Here is a 19,792-nt window from a genome sequence, read left to right as displayed (position 1 = left end):
AACCGCTCTGATACCACTTGATAACAACTAGGTCGGGAATCCAAATTAGAGTAAGAATTTGAGAAGTAAATGCGGAAGCAATAACAACAAGGAATTGAACAACTAGAATTAAAGAGATGAAAATAAAGGATATGGGACGAATTCAAGGAAAGAATTCCAAGAACTTCCAAGAACGTAAGTTCTATAGCCTTGACAAGATCAAAGTAACAACGTCTTGATTTATGGAAGAAATCAAACGCCTTTACTTAAAAAGCAAATCAAAACAATAGATTCGGATCTTGACCACTTTACGAGTAACTTGAGACAACAATTAATAACTAGAATTAATCGCCTTCTAAGAATACCACAAAGGAATCAAAGATATCATAAAAGAGAAGTAATCTTACTACCTTGAACTAAGAACTAGTAAAGGTTGAAAGATAAATCTCAAAGCACAAGTAACAAAGGTTCAAAGAACTCTCAAAGTATGATATACTTAATCAATAAATGTTGTGTCTTATGAATGAGAAGAACTCCTTATTTATAGGAGTTAAAAGCACTTAAAATAATGTAGGGGGTTGCTAAAAAAGTCATCTAAATTAGGTAGGGGCTGCTAGGGGTCACAATAGCCATCAAACTTAGGTAGGTGGCTCCTAAGGGGTAACAAAAGCCATCAAAATTAAGTGGGGGGCGGCCAAATCCTTTTGGGGCAGATTTGGGCCTTAAAACTATTAGTTTGGGCCGTTGGTTTGGACTCCAATTGGGCTCCTTTTGAAACACCCCCTTTTGGACCTCTTTTAAGGTCATTTTGAGCCCTATTGGTGGACTTCAAGGCTGATTTGGTAACCCAATCTTCCTCCTCTTGGACTTAAATTTGGACTACCAAATAATTGTAAAACTTGGACAATTCATCTCCTTTGGGCTTGAGCTCTTCCTCTACAATTAAAAGCTTCTTTATTTGCCATTAAAGTCTAGCAACCTTAGTTTGCAACTCTTTAGCTTGAGATCTTGTATATGGCCTTGGAGCTTCTAAAACTCTATCCTTATACTTGATGTTATCACCTAGCCAATTCACATCCTTTATCCTTGAGCTTATCCTCCCAATTAATAACTTCTTCGTTTGCACTTGAAGTCTAATGATCTTGTTTTGTAATTCTTTAGCTTGAACTCTTATTAAAGGCCATCTTTGAGATTCAAAAGCTTCATCCATGTCCTTGAATAGAGTTGAGCTTCCTAGGATGCTATCAAGAAGTCCGGGTTTCGACACTCATGGGGGGTAATGACTCGTTTCCTTTTGGGAATTGGGTATTTGAAGAGTCGCCACCTAACGGATTATGGTACATTAGGGCACCTAGAGAGATTAACTCTTGTGTTGGTTTGCATTACAAGAAATTAGGGTAAAGGCTCGAAATAAACTCGAGGGGAAGGTGTTAGGCGCCCCTCTTGGTCCATAATTGTGGGTCCCGACCGAACTTATAAATACAAATTAGTCCATATAAATAGTTGAATCAAGTAAGTTGTAAAGCTCATTGAACAAGTCAATTAGTGAAATAAAGGTTTGAACAAATTATACAAAACAAAGTTTTAAATAAGGAGAGGATTTGGGGTAAGAAGGGGTCCTAGATTGTTTATCCTATAGGATCACCCCACGCAATGTCCGGTAAACACTCCTCAATGAGGGGCTACACGTGACATTAACATGTAGTCATCATATCCCATGTCTACCCTTCCCATCCCCTTATTTTTCATGCAAAGCGAGTGTTTGGTCACTGATTCCTATTGCGTGCTACTACCCTTCCTTTCTTAATAGTCCCGGAGGGAGTTAGGACCTCTACCTATAAGTAGTTCTAGATGAACCCTTAAGGTTTTAAAGGCAAAACTCTAAGGTGACAGTCAAAAAACATCTAGGACTTTCACATAACGAGAGCAAGTAAAAGGCTCATAGTTTCCTCCGCAAACAAGCATGCATGCAACACGACTCAACCACAAGTAAGGTCTTTAGTAATCAAAGTCCTAAAATAGGATTTCTAAGTAATTATGCAGAAATAAACCACTTTCAGAAGTCATAACCTATTAGTTGCCAGGGCCTCTTCTTTAAAAGCTTATTAGGATCAGAAACGTTGACAAAACAGTTTCAGGGAAATGCAAGTTTTGAAAATGCCTTAAGGCTTGCCTATATGCCGAATACTAATATTTATGTTGATGCAGAAACGAGTAGGATTTTCTAATTATACCCTTTTAATACCTATAGGCAGGATATCTAATGAGATTAAAGCAATGCTGAAAGAGCCATTTTCAGGAAATGTTATCGCTTAATAAGACCAGTTTTAAGAAGTAAACTAGGCGAGATGAAATCGACTTATTAGGCTAATTAGATTTCAAACGTAATTGCGAATAGAAATCCCTATAGGCATGGTATCTAGGTGTATTACTGGCTTTAGTCAATTTGCAGTAACATGTGAGAGACTTACTGAATCGGAATTATGTCCTATAGGCATGGTATCTATACTTGAATTGATTTAAAACGTGATGGCTTGGAACCTAGAAACATGGTTTCTAACATGACAAATGTAGGATTTATGAACATGGTTTCTATCTGATGCAAACGACCTTAAAAGTGAAAACCTATAGGCATGATGTCTATTATGCAAATGAAATCAGATTCAACAAGAGTCATACCCTATGAACATGTTTTCTATTGAGTAAAGCAGGTAGATTTGAAAGTAAAATCCTAAGACCAGGATTTCTACCCGTGTTACCCCACAAAGTATACATCTACCCACCCTTTTACTAAATACCCCAAATATCTGTTTTACAAATTATTACAGGCCAATAAATGAATTACATAAGTGAAATAGAAAATCAACAAGATACTATAGAGAGCCTGAAATCAGGCCCAAGTTTCCCAAAGCCCTCCAATGGCCTTTCAAACCTCATTCCCATAAATTAGAGTTTAGGTGCATCACAGTTCCCTAAGGGTCTCAAGGACCCTGGGCAATGCTTACACCTAGACTTAATAGCCAAGTATTGAACCAGTGTAGTGTGGAAAGGCCAGCCTCAGTATGTCAGAGTTCAGAGGATTCTCAAGAGGAACCCAAGGCAGTACACATACTAGAGGGGGCAGAACTTATTAACTAAGAGTAAAGTAAAAGTGTAGGACACCTATTGAAAGAAGTTTATTAAGGACTGGACTTAAAAGTCTGTTTTGAAAGCAATTAGTAAAGCATCATAGATTGCTTGAAAAGAGGTTGGAGTAGTAAACAAGCTTAAAACACCTTAGGAAAAGATCACACACAGCTAGTTTTCAGAATTCAATAGTCACACTGGGGTAAAGGGGTTGGGGAATACATAAACATTTGGCTGCATAACCCAGCAAAGGTCTTAAGACTGGTTTAAAACATGCTCAGAGATAGTTGACATTGACATAGTCACAAACCAGTCAAAGAGAATACAAACACATAGAAGGGGTGACAAGGATTTGGGGATTCATAAGGTGGTAAACACACAAGAGGTAAAAGACAACTGACAAGGCATGCTTTTAAACACACATAAGGGAATGCATTTATCTAAAGGGAAAAGGAGACATAATAGCATGCTAGTGATGTAACTCAACTACAAATTTCACAACAGAACCACAAGTAGAAGTAGACTAGAAATAAGAGAAACTGAAGCAACAAGAGAAGCATGTTGTTGTTTGAAGCTTTAAATCAAAACTAGGACATACCAGTGAAGATAGAAGTGAGCAGAATGAAAGAACCAAAGAGCACAGAATGATTAGCCTTGGCTTGCAGCCGGCTAATAGTAGCAAATAACACAAGAGAGAGGGAGAGCAGAGATTTTCTAGTAAGAGGGGTAGTTTTGAAAACCAAGTCTCGTGTCTTGTTTGTGAAAACTTAGAGAATTTATAGTTGAAAGTAGGTAGTAGAATAAGGTAAAAATCATAGTAGTACACTAATTTAAGAACTTAGAATCAATCAATTAGAGAATCAAGGGAGTACTTCCTTAAATTAAGGGAATTAAGATCAAACGGAAAGATTCAGTACCATATAAGGCAGGAAGAAGAATCAGTGCATGATTAAATAAGGAAAGGAGCCAGGTTCAGTAGGCATAGAGTAGCCAATTAGGACCAAATTCAGAAAAAAACCAATTAAGGAAGGGCTATGTAAATAAAGTATCATAGTAAATTAGGTAACAAAATCCGTTAATTCAAATAGACGAGTAGAATTCTAGGGCTTCGAAGGAAAATCTTTCAATTACCGAAAGTTAAGGAAAATCAGAATCAATCATGGGGAGTCATGATTATGCATATTTCAACATTTAAATAGATATGAATGAACAGAAGTAGCAAACAAACAAGGTCAATTATATAGGCAGAAAGAAACAAGAGATGAGCAAACACAGTCATATAAAGGTGATATAAGTAGACTAAAGATTCAGCAGAACATATTCTAAGCATAGTGACCACGAGAGGTTAACAAGACCAAGGCAAAGAAAATCATGCTAACACACAGAGCCAAGGCAAAGAAAATCATGCTAACACATGGAACCAAAGCAAAGAAAATCATGCTAACACACGGAACCAAAGCAAAGAAAATCATGCTAACCACAGAAGCAGAGTGAAGAAAATCATGCTAACACATTCTCAGTCGATTTGTCACTTTGGCCGCTTAGAATTGGACTAATACTCAGATCCAATCTCTCAGCTGGCCCTTGCTTCATCCCTTCACTTGCATGTTGCTTCATCCTAACCTCATCCAATGGAACAAGAGATTTAACCATGTTAGCTACTTGTGTTTTCTCTAGTTGCATGAGGACTTCAACTGGTTTTCCAACACCAGCTAAAGGTTGCAACCTTGGTCTTCCGCGAGCTCGATCCCTTCCCCGAGCCATAACCACAGTGGTCGTACGTCGGACTAACGTGTGCCGGAGGGCATTGGGTCTATAGAGAGAAAGCGAGAGTAGACTTGATTATATTTTGTCAGAAGAGGTCGAATATCCACACTTATAAAAGTTCTCAAAAAGAAGTTTAGATATTTTAATGCTTCAATCTTCTTTAAACATGTAAACGCTTGCACACCTATATAAGTATTAAATTTTACTCTTTTAATGTCTTAAATATTAGGACCTTTTACATTGTTTATATAAGAAAATAATTAATAACAATAATTTTAGTTGACTTTAGAATTTTAAATTTTAGGAAAAATAATCAAATGACAAAAAAGGCGAACGACATTTCGCTAAGGGTCTTCATGCTTTTAATATAGTATAGATAGATACTAGCTTTAGTTTATGTGTGTTGCACATGAACTTTGCATGTATCAATAAAATAATATATAAATATAAAATAATATGAATTATTGTGTAATACTGATGTCAGTATATATATATACAATAATATGACTACTTTAGTATTTAGATATTTTTGTCAAATGTAAATCATCTTTAAATCCAAAGTATTAACCACCATAATCTTTTATCCTAAAAAAATGAAGTGGATGGTGAAAAGAATAAGATTTAAGCATAAAATAATTCTTCTAAAATCCTATAAAAGCATCAAAAACAAAAGTAACAACAAACTAAACCAAGAAAAAACTGCCAAATGGTACAATAATATTCTATAAAACAAAAACAAAAAAGATTAAAGGACTCACATGCTAAGGCGTAATTCATATATCGTTTTATGAGGAAAAAAATAAATAATAAATTACCTCGATATACTTTGTTGTGTTAGTTTTAAAAGATCCAAAAGCAGAATACATAGAATCGGCAACCTAAAACTTGGAGAAAGAAAACACAAAGGTTAGACAATACAAAGTTAAGAACATAAAAAAGATGGTAAATAAAAGCAAAAGCACTAATAAGCAATAAAAGAGTATGAATCACAATCAACGATTAAGACTTAATGAAATATCAAACTTGTCATATGGCAAAATAAAAATAACATAAAAGAGAATTCAAAAGCAAGACTCTTTTCAAGTTAAAGCAGCAATCAACAATGAAAGACAACAAGGTAAAAGACACAAAAAATCACTCTTAAAATAATAATGAAATCTAACCGGGAGAGACTAAACCCTGGTGTCATTGAAAATTGGTAACATTTCTAACGCCCTTTAACAAGGATATTCCTGCTTATTCTTTTATTTTTTTTTCCTTTTGAACCCAATAATTCGATGTTACTTTTAATTTAGCCAAATGCAATGAGTATTCTACCTTTGTGTCATATGTAACTAATGTTTACCTATTGTCACGACCCAACTTTTCCTCCATTTGGGTATCGTGATGGAACCTAGTCTTAGGGACTAAGTAAGCCTAACATTTTCTGATTAACAACAATAATAGAAGAACATCTAACACATTGAAATGGAAATCTCTACAGAATTTACAACTTCCCAAAACCAGCGGTACAAGTCATAAGCTCTACAGAGTTTGCTACAACTTCTTAATACAACTGTATGAAAATAAGTATAACGGTGTGAATACAAAATAAGAAGGCAATTCTGAAGCCTGCGAACGCAGCAGCAGGGTTACCTTGAGTCTCCTCGACAATAATTCGCACAACTACTAACGATCAATACCTGGATCTGTATAAAAAAAATATACAGAAGTGTAGTATGAGCACACCACAGCGATGCCCAGTAAGTATTAAGACTAACTTCGGTGGAGTAGTAACGAGGAACTGTGAAGACACCCGCTGGTCTAATAAACAGAACAAGTATAAGTATTGGAACAACAGAATAAGGTATCTACATAAAGACTACGCAATACGGCTAACAATACAGTAATTTCAATAAGGCAGGAAACAACAAGTATCATAAAAACGACACAGAAGAGTGAATGGCACACAACTTAATTCTGAAACCACGTGTACAACAAGGACAAGTAATAACTCAGAAATTACATCGCCTTTACATCAGGTTTTTGTCAAACAAACTCCATGAGGTACGAACCTCAAACAAATCACTACTAACGGGTCTCGATACCTGAACCCTAACACTCGGCATCTTGTGCCCTCATAACACCTCATAACCGCACTGATGACTCACGTGCCAATAAAACTATTTTCACATAGAAGGCAGGTAATAAGGGTGTGCGATATACCCAACAATATCAAGAAGACCTCTCATACGATGAGGGTGCTTAACTACGTGTATGCTTGTGCAATTGTCCTAACATAGACCATATCAACAGTTAGGCATAAGGAAAAGAATGGACAGGAGATAGAATGTTTTCTCACAACTTTCACAAGAAAAAGCTCACCCAGATAAGTGTACCACTACATAGATATTGTCACGACCCCGGTTCGCCCTCCGTGAACTATCGTGACGATACCTAGTCTCTACGACTAGGTAAGCCTAACACATGCGGAACATAAACGAAACTTGCGGAAGAAAATAACCAAAAACCAAAAGTAACTGAATGGAACAATAGTTATAATGTCGCTCGGCATATACAACCCAATATTCTCAAAACCAAGTACACTATCCCAAAACCCGGAAACTCACGGTAACACAAGCCTTTGGAATATCTAACACTTTAACTCCAGAATGTCTAACAAGAAAGAAAATACAGAAGGGCAATGTTTAATAGCTAGAATAGAAAGGGACTTCTCGGTCTACGGACGCGGCAGATGTACCTCGAAGTCTCTAGAGCAGTCGCCTCCCTCAAGGATGGTAGGCCTAGCGATACCTAGATTTGCACATGAAAAACATGCGCATAAAAGGCATGAGTACACCACAGTGGTACTCAGAGCCTAACCTCGGTTGGGTAGTGATGAGGAAGGTTAGGGCCTTACTGAGGTTAAATAAAATATGAAGATCTGAGTATAGAACAGAACAGTATAAATAAGTACGGCAGTAAAATAACACAGGATGTACAGGACATCAACAACTATACAGAAACAAGGTAAACATGGAAAGGAAATACAACTCAGCACCAATAATAACAATCGGGGATCTCCCAGGATACCGTCCTGTGGTCCCATATGTACATATCCAGTGGATCTCCCGGGATCCCGTCCCGTAGTCCAACTCATATTGCGCGGGGATCTACCAGAATCTCGTTCCATAGTCCCAAATGTAAATACCTAGTACTAGGGAAATTTGTCGGGTGCATTCCTGTAGTTCCATATAACTGTGCAGGGGGATCTACCGGGAATCTAACTCGTAGTCCCAAAGTAAACAGACAAGGGGGAGCTACCGGAATGCCACATCCGTAGTCCCAAAATAAATACATAGCAGCAGCAGGAAGATATACAGAAATGGCAAAATTTCATATTAAGACAATAAGTGATTCTAGCCTAGCATGCTGCACAGAATTCAAGTAAGGCAGGTTGAATCAAATAAAACAATTAAGTCACTTAGACATGCTTTCCTAAGCTAACAACATGCTTAATAGTGCAAGTAATAGAAACATGAAAGGAATCATACTAGTAATTACTTAAAGAAAATCGGATTTCCAATAATTAGCACAAGTACGCACTCGTCACGTTACGTACAAGGCATTTCAATTACCAAACATGGCAATCCTAAGGGGAAGGTCCCCCACACAAGGTTAGACAAGCCACTTACCTCGAACCAGCTAAAAAATCAATCCGAAACCACGCTCTTGCCACGAGTACTCGACTCCAAATGGCCCAATCTATTCAATTCAATTTTATAATATAAATAACACTTCAAGTAACTGATTCTACAATTAAAGTCTAAGCTAATACGCGAAATTATGAACAATGACCAAAATTCCCCTCGGACCCACGTCTCGGATCGGGCGCAATTTACATGTTCAGAAACCTCGTACTCTCACGAGTCTATACATAATAAGAACGTTGAAATCGGAGTCCAAATGACCCCTCAAATCCTCATTTAAAGGTCTCTTAAACTCAAGCCCTAATTACCCATTTTTCCCAAATTTTTTCACCACTAATTAGGTCCTTAATCACATAAAAATGAGTTATGAAGTCAAAAATATTACCTCCAAGAGATTCCCCTTGAATCCCTCTTCAACCCTCTTAAAAAAGCTTCAAAATCGCATAACAATGTAGGAACCTAGGCTAAAATTCGCGAATTAAATCTTTTAAAACATTCTGCCCAAGCATTTAATTCCTTCTTCGCGAACGCGGTCAAACCCTCGCGTTCGCGAAGCACAAAAATGACGTTGACCAAAAGTCCTCTTACGCGAACGCGACAATGCCCTCGCCATCACGATGCTTTACCCGGCTAACCTCTGCGAATGCGTTCCTTTCATCGCAAACGCGATGAGTAAATTCTACCGTGTCAAATTTCCTCCTTCGCGATCGCAAAGCTCAGTCGCGAGCGCGGTTCACAAGTATCCAGCCCTTCGCGAATGCGGAGCTCCCATCGCAAATGCGAAGGCATAACATTTGACTTCCTCAACTGACTCTTCGCGAATGCGAGGGCCACTCGCGAACGCGAAGGATAAAATTCCTCTGCAACAGCTGAACAAAATATGCAACTTTTTAACAACTAAAAATGATCCGTTGAGCATTCGAAACACACCCGAGGCCCCCGGGACCTCAACCAAAGGCACCAACTTATCCTAAAACCTTATTTAAACTTGTACAAATCTTCAAAACGCCTCAAACAACATCAATTCAACCAAAACACATCGGATTCAAGCCTAAGCTTTCCAAAATCTTCCGAATTACGTTTTTGATCAAAAACCCAACCAAATCACCTCCGAATGACCTGAAATTTTGCACACACATCCCAAATGAATAAAGGAACTACTACAACTCTCGGAATTCCATTTCGACCCTCGGATCAAAATCTCACTATCGAACCGAAAACTTCCAAAATTCAACTCTCAGCATTTCAAACCTAAATTAGCTACAGACCTCCAAAACACAATCCGAACACGCTCCTAACCTCGAAATCACCCAACTGAGCTATCAAAACCAGATCTGATTTCCATTTCGAAGCCGTCTTCACACTATTCCAACTACAGTCAACTTTCCAATACTTAAGCTCTCATTTAGGGACTAAGTGTCCCAAAACTCTCCGAAACTTAAAATCGAACATCCCGGCAAATCAAAATAGCAGAAATAAACTCGGGGGAAGTAGTTAATAGGGGATCGAGGCGTTAATTCTTAAGACGACCGTCCGGGTCGACACATCTTCCTACACTTAAATATTTGTTCGTCCTCGAACGATCATAAAGACATACATGAAGTAGTGAAAAAATGAGGGTAACGGCTACGCATATCCTGCTCGATCTCCCAGGTTGCCTCCTCGACTGGCTAGCCCCGCCATTGAACCTTCACTGATGCAGTTCTTTGACCTCAGCTTTCTAACCTGCCTATCCAATATTGTCATTGGCTCCTCAACATAAGATATATCCTTCTCCAACTAGACTGAACTAAAATCCAGCACGTGCGACGGATCGCCGTGATACCTCCGGAGCATCAAAATATGAAATACCGGATGAACTCCTGCCAAGCTGAGAGGTAAGGCAAGCTCATAAGTAACCTCCCCAACACGCCTCAATGTCTCAAAAAGGGCCAATAAACCTCGGAATCAACTTCCCTTTCTTCCCAAATCTCATAAAGCCCTTCATAGGCGAAACCCGAAGCAGGACTTGGTCTCTAACCATATAGGAAACATCATGAACCTTTCGGTCCGCGTAACTCTTCTGTCTGGACCGGGCTGTACGGAGTCTATCCTGAATCACCTTAACCTTCTCCAAAGCATCCTGAACCAAGTCTGTGCCCAATAACCTGGCCTCACCCGACTCAAACCAACCCACCGAAAATCTACACCGCCTACCATATAAAGCCTTATGCGGTGCCATCTGAATGCTGGATTGATAACTGTTGTTGTAAGCAAACTCCGCCAATGGAAAGAACTGATCCCAATACCCTCCAAACTCAATCACACACGCATGTGGCATATCCTCAAGAATCTGAATAGTGCGCTCACACTGTCCGTCTGTCTGAGTACCCCTATCTGAGATGATGGACACTGGAATACCATGCAAACAAACAATCTCCCGAATATAAATCTCCGCCAGTCGCTCTGAAGAATAAGTAGTACACACAGGAATGAAATGAGCAGACTTGGTCAGCCGATCCACGGTCACCCAAATAGCGTCGAACTTTCACAAAGTCCATGGTGATCCACTCCCACTTCCATTCCAGAATCTCTATCTGCTGAAGCAACCCACCCGGTCTCTGGTGTTCATACTTCACCTGCTGACAGTTGAGGCACCAAGCTACAAATCCAACTATATCCTTCTTCATCCGCCTCCACCAGTAGTACTGCCTCAAATCTTGATACATCTTCGCGGCACCCAGATGAATGGAATACTGCAAGCTACGGGCCTCCTCTAGAATCAACTCTCGAAGCCCATCAACATTGGGTACACAAATCTGACCCTGCATCCTCAATACCCTATCATCACCAATAGTAACATCCCTAGCATCACTGTGCTGAACCTTGTCCTTGAGGACAAGCAAATGAGGGTAATCATACTACCGCTCCCTGATACGATCAAATAAGAAAGACCGAGAAATCACGCAAACTCTGAAAGATCCAATCTCACAAACTGGCTGGCAAAGGCCTGAACATCCATCACCATAGGCCTCTCCGATGCTGGTAAATATGCCAAACTCCCCAAACTCTCCGCTCGGCGACTCAAGGCGTCAGCCACTACATTGGCCTTGCCCGGGTGATACAAAATGGTGATATCATAGTCCTTTAGCAACTCTAACCACCTCCTTTGGCGCAAATTTAGATCCTTTTGCTTGAATAGGTGCTGCAAGCTTCGAGGTCAGTATAAATCTCACAGGGAACCTCGTATAAGTAATGGCGCCAAATCTTCAGGGCGTGAAAAATGGCAGCTAACTCAAGGTCGTGAACAAGGTAGTTCTTCTCATGAACCTTCAACTGTCTGGACGCGTAGGCAATCACCCTACCGTCCGGCATCAACACCGCTCCGAGGTCAATCCACGAGGCATCACAATAGACTGTATAAGACCCCGAACCTGTAGGCAATATCAAAACTGGGGCTGTAGTCAAAGCTGTCTTGAGCTTCTGAAAGCTCGCCTCACACTCCTCCGTCCACTGAAATGGAGCACCCTTCTGGGTCAACCTGGTCATAGGGGCTTCAATCGATGAAACTCCCTCCACAAAACGGCGGTAGTAGCCCGCCAAGCCAAGGAAACTGCGGATCTCTATAGCTGAGGATGGTTTGGGCCAACTCTGCACGACCTCTATCTTCTTCGGATCCACCTGAATAACCTCACTCGATACCACCCCAAGATGATACACTGGGCTGAATGAAACCTTTATCAAGCAATTCCTGCAACTAATCCTTCAACTCCTTCAACTCAGGAAGAGCCATACGATATAGAGAAATAGACATGGGCTGAGTGCCCGGCAGTAGATCAATTCCAAAATCAATATCTCTATCAGGCGGCATGCCTGGAAGATCAGCTGGAAACACATTAGGAAAATTCCGTACTACTAGAACTGAATCAACTGAAGGGGTATCAATACTGACATCTCTCACATAAGCTAAATATGCGTCACACCCCTTCTCAACCATACGTTGAGCTTTAAGAAAAGAAATAACTCTACTAGGAGTGTAATCTAAAGTACCCCTCCACTCAACACGCGGTACACCTGGTATAGCCAGCGTCACAGTTTTGGCGTGACAATCAAGAATAGCATAATAGGGCAACAACCAGTCCATGCCCAAGATAATATCAAAATCTACCATGATGAGCAACAATAAATCGCCTCTGGTCTCAAAACCACTAAGAGAAACCAAACACGACTGATAAATGCGGTCTACAACAAGAGAATCTCCCACATGAGTAGAAACATAAATAAGGGAACTCAAAGAATCCCGAGATACACCCAAATGCGAAGCGAAATAAGAAGCACATATGAGTAAGTAGATCCTGGATCGAATAGAACCGGTGCATCTCTATGGCAAACCAATATAATACCTGTGATGACAAAATCAGAGGCAACAACCTCGGTACGGGCAGGAAGGCCATAGTATCTGGCCTGGTCTCCCCCTCTAGGGCAACCTCTACCTCTCCAACCTCTACATCTAGCTGGCTGAGCAGGTGAGGTAGCAAATGGAGCTTTAACCATAGCCTGAGAACTCTACGGGGCACGCTGTGGCTGAGAAGTCTGTGGAGGTGCACCCCTCCCAAGTCTGGGGCAATCCCTCACCATATGACATGTGTCACCATACTCAAAACAAGCTCTAGGAGGACGTGGTGGCTATGACTGGCTCGGGCAAGGTCTGCTAGACTGACCTTCGAAAGCACCCCGCGCAGGAGGCGCGTTAGATACCGGTGGTGCATAATAAGGCTCCTGAGGCTTAGGAGGAGCTGGAGCACTACTGGATGCTAGAAGAGCTGAATGAATAGGGCGAATCATATAACCCCTACCCTGATGACCTGCAGCTGGAGCACGGGCACCAGAGAAATGGCCCGACTCTCGAGACCTCTTGGCCTCCCTCCCTCTCCTCTCTCTCCCCAGAATGCATACCCTCAATCCTCCTAGCAATGCTCACCACTTGATGATTAGAAATATCCATCTCCAACTCACGAGCCATGCTAGATCTAATGCGGGAATAAGGCCCTCAATAAACCGACGAACCCTCTCGCGAATAATAGAAACCAAGGCTGGGGCATGTCTGGCCAAACTGGTGTACTAGACAGCATACTCTGAAACAGTCATAGCACCCTAGCGTAAATGCTCAAACTCCGCGCGCCATGCGTGCCTGAGGCTCTAAGGAACATAATCCCTCAGGAACAGATCTGAAAATTGAGTCCAAGTTAGTGAAGCAGCTTCATCTGGACTATCTAACTCATAGGTGCGCCACCACTCATAGGCAGTTCCTTGTAGCTAGAAGGTAGTGAAGGAAACCTCGCTCGATCCTGATATACCCATGGTACAGAGAATGCGGTAACTCTCATCTAGAAATCCCATAGCATCCTCCGATGCTAGACCACTGAATACCGGAGGCTTGAACTTTTTGAACCTCTCAAGCCTCAGTTGCTCCTCCTCGGAAACCGTTGCCCTATCTTCGGGCTGAACTGGCACTGCAGGCGGTACACGAATAATCTCAGGGACCTGCTTAACATGCACTCGCTACTCAGGAGTGTGGGTGGTGGGAGTCTGTGCTCTTCCCCCGGCCTGATGTAGCTGCAGCAAGGGGAAGCAACCCTGCCTGAGCCAGAGTGGTGTACATGCTCATGAACTGTGCTATAGTCTCTTGAAGAGCTGGAGTAGTAGTAGCGGTAGGCGTATAAGGTGACTGGACTCCAGCTGGATCTACTAGCGGTACCTCGACGGCAGCTCGCGCAGGTGCTCTGGCTGCACAACGTGCGCGTCCTCGGCCTCTACCCTAGCCTCGGCCTTTGACAGCTGTTGTAGGGGGTGCCGGTGCCTGATCATCTCGGATAGCACATGTCCTCAACATTTGTGAGAGAATAGAAGACACAAGTTTAGAATTGTGATATCAAAATATCGCAGGACAAGGAAATCAAATGAAGAGGAATTTTCCTAACAGATACATAGCCTCTCATAGATAAGTACAGACGTCTCTGTACCGATCAACGAAACTCTAATAAACCGGCTTCTGATTCATGACTAATATGAACCTAGAGCTCTGATACCAACTTGTCACGACCCCGGTTCGCCCTCCATGAACTGTCATGACGGCACCTAGTCTCTACGACTAGGTAAGCCTAACACATGCGGAACATAAACAAAACTTGCGGAAGAAAATAACAAAAAACCAAAAGTAACTGAATGGAACAATAGTTATAATGCCGCTCGACATATACAACCCAACATTCTCAAAACCAAGTACTATCCCAAAACCGGGAAACTCACGGAAACACAAGCCTTTGGAATATCTAACAGTCTAACTCTAGAATGTCTAACATGAAAGAAAATACCGAAGGGCAATGTTTAACAGCTAGAATAGAAAGGGACTTCTCGGTCTGCAGATGCGGAAGATGTACCTCGAAGTCTCTAGAGAAGTCTCCTCCCTCAAGGATGGTAGGCCTGAGTAGCGGTACCTGGATCTGCACATGAAAAACATGTGCAGAAGAGGCATGAGTACACCACAACAGTACTTAGTAAGTGCCAAGCCTAACCTAGGTTGGGTAGTGACGAGGAAGGTTAGGGCCCTACTGAGGTTAAACAAAATATGAAGATTAACAGTATAGAATAGAACAGTATAAGTAAGTACGGTAGTAAAATAACACAGGATGTACATGACATCAACAATTATACAGAAACAAGGCAAACATGGAAAGGAAATACAGCTCAGCACCAATAATAACAATCGGGGATCTCCCAGGATATCGTCCTGTGGTCCCATATGTACATATCCAGTGGATCTCCCAGGATCCCGTCCCGTAGTCCAACTCATAGTGCTCGGGGATCTACCGGAATCCCGTTTCGTAGTCCCAAATGTAAATACCCAATACTGGGGGAATCTATCGGGTGCATTCTCGTAGTTCCATATAACTGTACAGGGGGATATACCGGGAATCTAACTCGTAGTCCCAAAGGAAACAGACAAGGGGGAGCTACCAGAATCCCACATCCGTAGTCCCAAAATAAATACACAGCAGCAGCAGGAAGATATAGAGAAATGGCAAATTTTCATCTTAAGGCAATAAGTGATTCTATCCTAGCATGCTGCACAGAATTCAAGTAAGGCAGGTTGAATCAAATAAAACAATTAAGTCACTTAGACATGCTTTCCTAAACTAACAACATGCTTAATAGTGCAAGTAATTGAAATAGGAAAGGAATCATACTAGTAATTACTTAAATAAAATCGAATTTCCAACAATTAACACAAGTGCACACTCGTCACCTTACGTACAAGGCATTTCAATTACCAAACATAGCAATCCTAAGGGGAAGGTCCCCTACACAGGGTTAGACAAGCCACTAACCTCGAACCGGCTCAAAAATCAATCCGAAACCACACTCTTGCCACGAGTACTCGACTCCAAATGGCCCAAATCTATTCAATTCAATTTCATAATGTAAATAATACTTCAAGTAACTGATTCTACAATTAAAGTCTAAGCTCATACGCGAAATTATGAAAAATGACCAAAATGCCCCTCGGGCCCACATCTCAGAATCGAGCAAAATTTACATTTTCAAAAACCTCGTACTCTCACGAGTCCAGTCATATCAAGAACACTAAAATCGGAGTCCAAATTGCTCCTTAAATCCTTATTTAAAGGTCTCTTAAACTCAAACCCTAATTACCCATTTTTCCCAAATTGGTTTCACCACTAATTAGGTCCTTAATCACATAAAAACGAGTTATGAAGTCAAAAATGTTACCTCCAAGTGATTCCCCTTGAATCCCTCTTCCACCCTCTTCAAAAAGCTTCAAAATCGCCTAACAATGGAGGAACCTAGGCTAAAATTCACAAAATAAACCTTTTAAAAATTTCTGCCCAGGCATTTAATTCCTTCTTCGCGAACGCAGTCAAACCCTCACGTTCGCGAAGCACAAAAATGACGTTGATCAAAAGTCCTCTTATGCGAACGCGACAAGGCCCTCGCGATCGCGATGCTTTACCCGGCTAACCTCCGTGAACGCGTTCCTCTCATCGCGAACGTGATGAGTAAATTCTACTGGGTCAAATTTCCTCCTTCGCGAACGCGAAGCCTAGTCGCGAGTGCTGTTTACAAGTATCCAGCCCTTCGCGAATGCGGAGGTCCCATCGCGAATGCATAGGCTTAACATTTGCCTTCCTCAACTGACTCTTCACGAATGCAGGGGTCCACTCGCGAACACAAAGGGTAAATTTCCTCTGCAATAGCTGAACAAAATTTGCAACTTTTTAACAACTAAAAATGATCCGTTAAGCATTCGAAACACACCCGAGGCCCTCGGGACCTCAACCAAAGGCACCAACATATCCTAAAACCTTATTTAAACTTGTACAAATCTTCAAAACGCCTCAAACAACATCAATTCAACCAAAACACATCGGATTCAAGCCTAAGCTTTCCAAAATCTTCGAATTACGTTTTTGATCAAAAACCCAACCAAACCACCTCCGAATGACTTGAAATTTTTCACACACATCCCAAATGACATAACAGAACTATTGCAACTCTCGGAATTTCATTTCGACCCTCGAATCAAAATCTCTCTATCGAACCGGAAACTTCCAAAATTCAACTTTCGACATTTCAAGCCTAAATTAGCTACGAACCTCCAAAATACAATCCGAACACACTCCTAACCCCGAAATCACCCAACGGAGCTAACAGAACCATAAGATTTCCATTCCGAGGCCGTCTTCATACTTATCCAACTACGGTTAACTTTCCAACACTTAAGCTCTCATTTAAGGACTAAGTGTCCCAAAACTCTCCGAAACTTAAAACCGAACATCCTGGCAAATCAAAATAGCAGAAATAAACTCGGGGGAAGCAGTTAATAGGGGATCGGGGCGTTAATTCTTAAGACGACCGGCCGGGTCGTCACATCCTCCTACACTTAAATATTTGTTCGTCCTCGAACGAGCATAAAGACATAGCTGAAGTAGTGAAAAAATGAGGGTAACAGCTACGCATATCCTGCTCGGTCTCCCAGGTCGTCTCCTCGACCGGCTGGCCCGCCATTGAACTTTCACTGATGCAATGTTCTTTGACCTCATCTTTCTAACCTGCCTGTCCAATATTGCCACTGGCTCCTCAACATAAGATAAATCCTTGTCCAACTGGACTGAACTGAAATCCAGCACGTGCGACGGATCGTCGTGATACCTCCGGAGCATCGAAACATGAAATACCGGATGAACTCTTGCCAAGCTGGTAGGTAAGGCAAGCTCATAAGCAACCTCCCCAACACGCCTCATTATCTCAAAAGGGCCAATAAACCTCGGACTCAACTTCCCTTTATTCCCAAATCTCATAACGCCCTTCATAGTCAAAACCTGAAGCAGAACCTTCCAACCATATACGAAACATCACGAACCTTCTGGTCCGTGCAACTCTTCTGTCTGGACCGGGCTCTACCGAGTCTATCCTGAATCACCTTAACCTTCTCCAAAGCATCCTGAACCAAGTCTGTGCCCAATAATCTAGCCTCACCTGGCTCAAACCAACCCACTGGAGATCTATACTGCCTACAATATAAAGCCTCATACGGTGCCATCTAAATGTTGGACTGATAACTGTTGTTGTAATCAAACTCCGCCAATGGCAAGAACTGATCCCAAGACCCTCCAAACTCAATCACACACGCACGGAGCATATCCTCAAGAATCTGAATAGTGCGTTTGGACTGTCCATCCATCTGAGGGGGAAATGCTGTACTCAACTCCACCCGAGTACCCAACTCATGCAGAACGGCCTCCAGAACCGTGATGTAATCTGAGTACCCCTATCTGAGATGATAGACACTGGAATACCATGCAAACGAACAATCTCCCAGATATAAATCTCCGCCAGCCGCTCCGAAGAATAAGTAGTACACACAGGAATGAAATGAGCGGACTTGGTCAGCCGATCCACGATCAAGAGCATCGAACTTTCTCAAAGTCCGTGGGAGCCCAACTACAAAGTCCATGGTGATCCGCTCACACTTCCATTCCGGAATCTCTATCTGCTGAAGCAACCCACCCAGTCTCTGGTGTTCATACTTCACCTGCTGACAGTTTAGGCACCGAGCTACAAATCCAACTATATTCTTCTTCATCCGCCTCCACCAGTAGTGCTGCCTCAAATCCCGATACATCTTCGCGGCACCCGAAAGAATGGAATACCGCGAGCTATGGGCCTCCTCTAGAATCAACTCTCGAAGCCCATCAACATTGGGTACGCAAATCCGACCCTGCATCCTTAATACCCCATCATCACCAATAGTAACATCCCTAGCATCACCGTGCTGAACCTTGTCATTGAGGTCAAGCAAATGAGGGTCATCATATTGTCGCTCCTTGATACGATCAAATAAGGGAGACCGAGAAACCAAACAAGCTAGAACCCGACTGGGCTCTAAAAGATCCAATCTTACAAACTGGCTAGCTAAGGCCTGAACATCCATCGACATAGGCCTCTCCGATGCTGGTAAATATGCCAAACTCCCCAAACTCTCCGCCCAGCGACTCAAGGCATCAGCCACTATATTGGCCTTGCCCGGGTGATACAAAATGGTGATATCATAGTCCTTCAACAACTCTAACCACCTCCTCTGGCGCAAATTTACATCCTTTCTCTTGAACAGGTGCTGTAAGCTCCGATGGTCAGTATAAATCTCACTGGGAACCCCGTATAAGTAATGGCGCCAAATCTTCAATGCGTAAACAATGGCAACTAACTCAAGGTCATGAACATGGTAGTTCTTCTCATGAACATTCAACTGTCTGGACGCGTAGGCAATCACCCTTCTGTCCTGCATCAACACCGCTTCGAGGCCAATCCTCAAGGCATCAAAATAGACCGTATAAGACCCCAAACCTGTAGGCAATATCAAAACTGGGGCTGTAGTCAAAGCTGTCTTGAGCTTCTGAAAGCTCGCCTCACACTCCTCCGTCCACTAAAATAGAGCACCCTTCTGGGTCAACCTGGTCATAGGGGCTGCAATCGATGAAAACCCCTCCACAAAATGACAGTAGTAGCCCGCCAAGCTAAGGAAACAGCGGATCTCTGTAGCTGAGGATGGTCTGGGCCAACTTTGCACGACCTCTATCTTCTTTGGATCCACCTGAATACCCCCACTCGATACCACGTGGCCTAAGAATGCCACCGAATCCAACCAAAACTCACATTTCAAGAACTTAGCA

The sequence above is a fragment of the Nicotiana tabacum genome, chromosome 16, assembly GCF_000715075.1.
Source record: "Nicotiana tabacum cultivar K326 chromosome 16, ASM71507v2, whole genome shotgun sequence".
Classification (NCBI taxonomy): Eukaryota; Viridiplantae; Streptophyta; class Magnoliopsida; order Solanales; family Solanaceae; genus Nicotiana; species Nicotiana tabacum.
Note: the sequence above shows the minus strand (reverse complement) of the source record.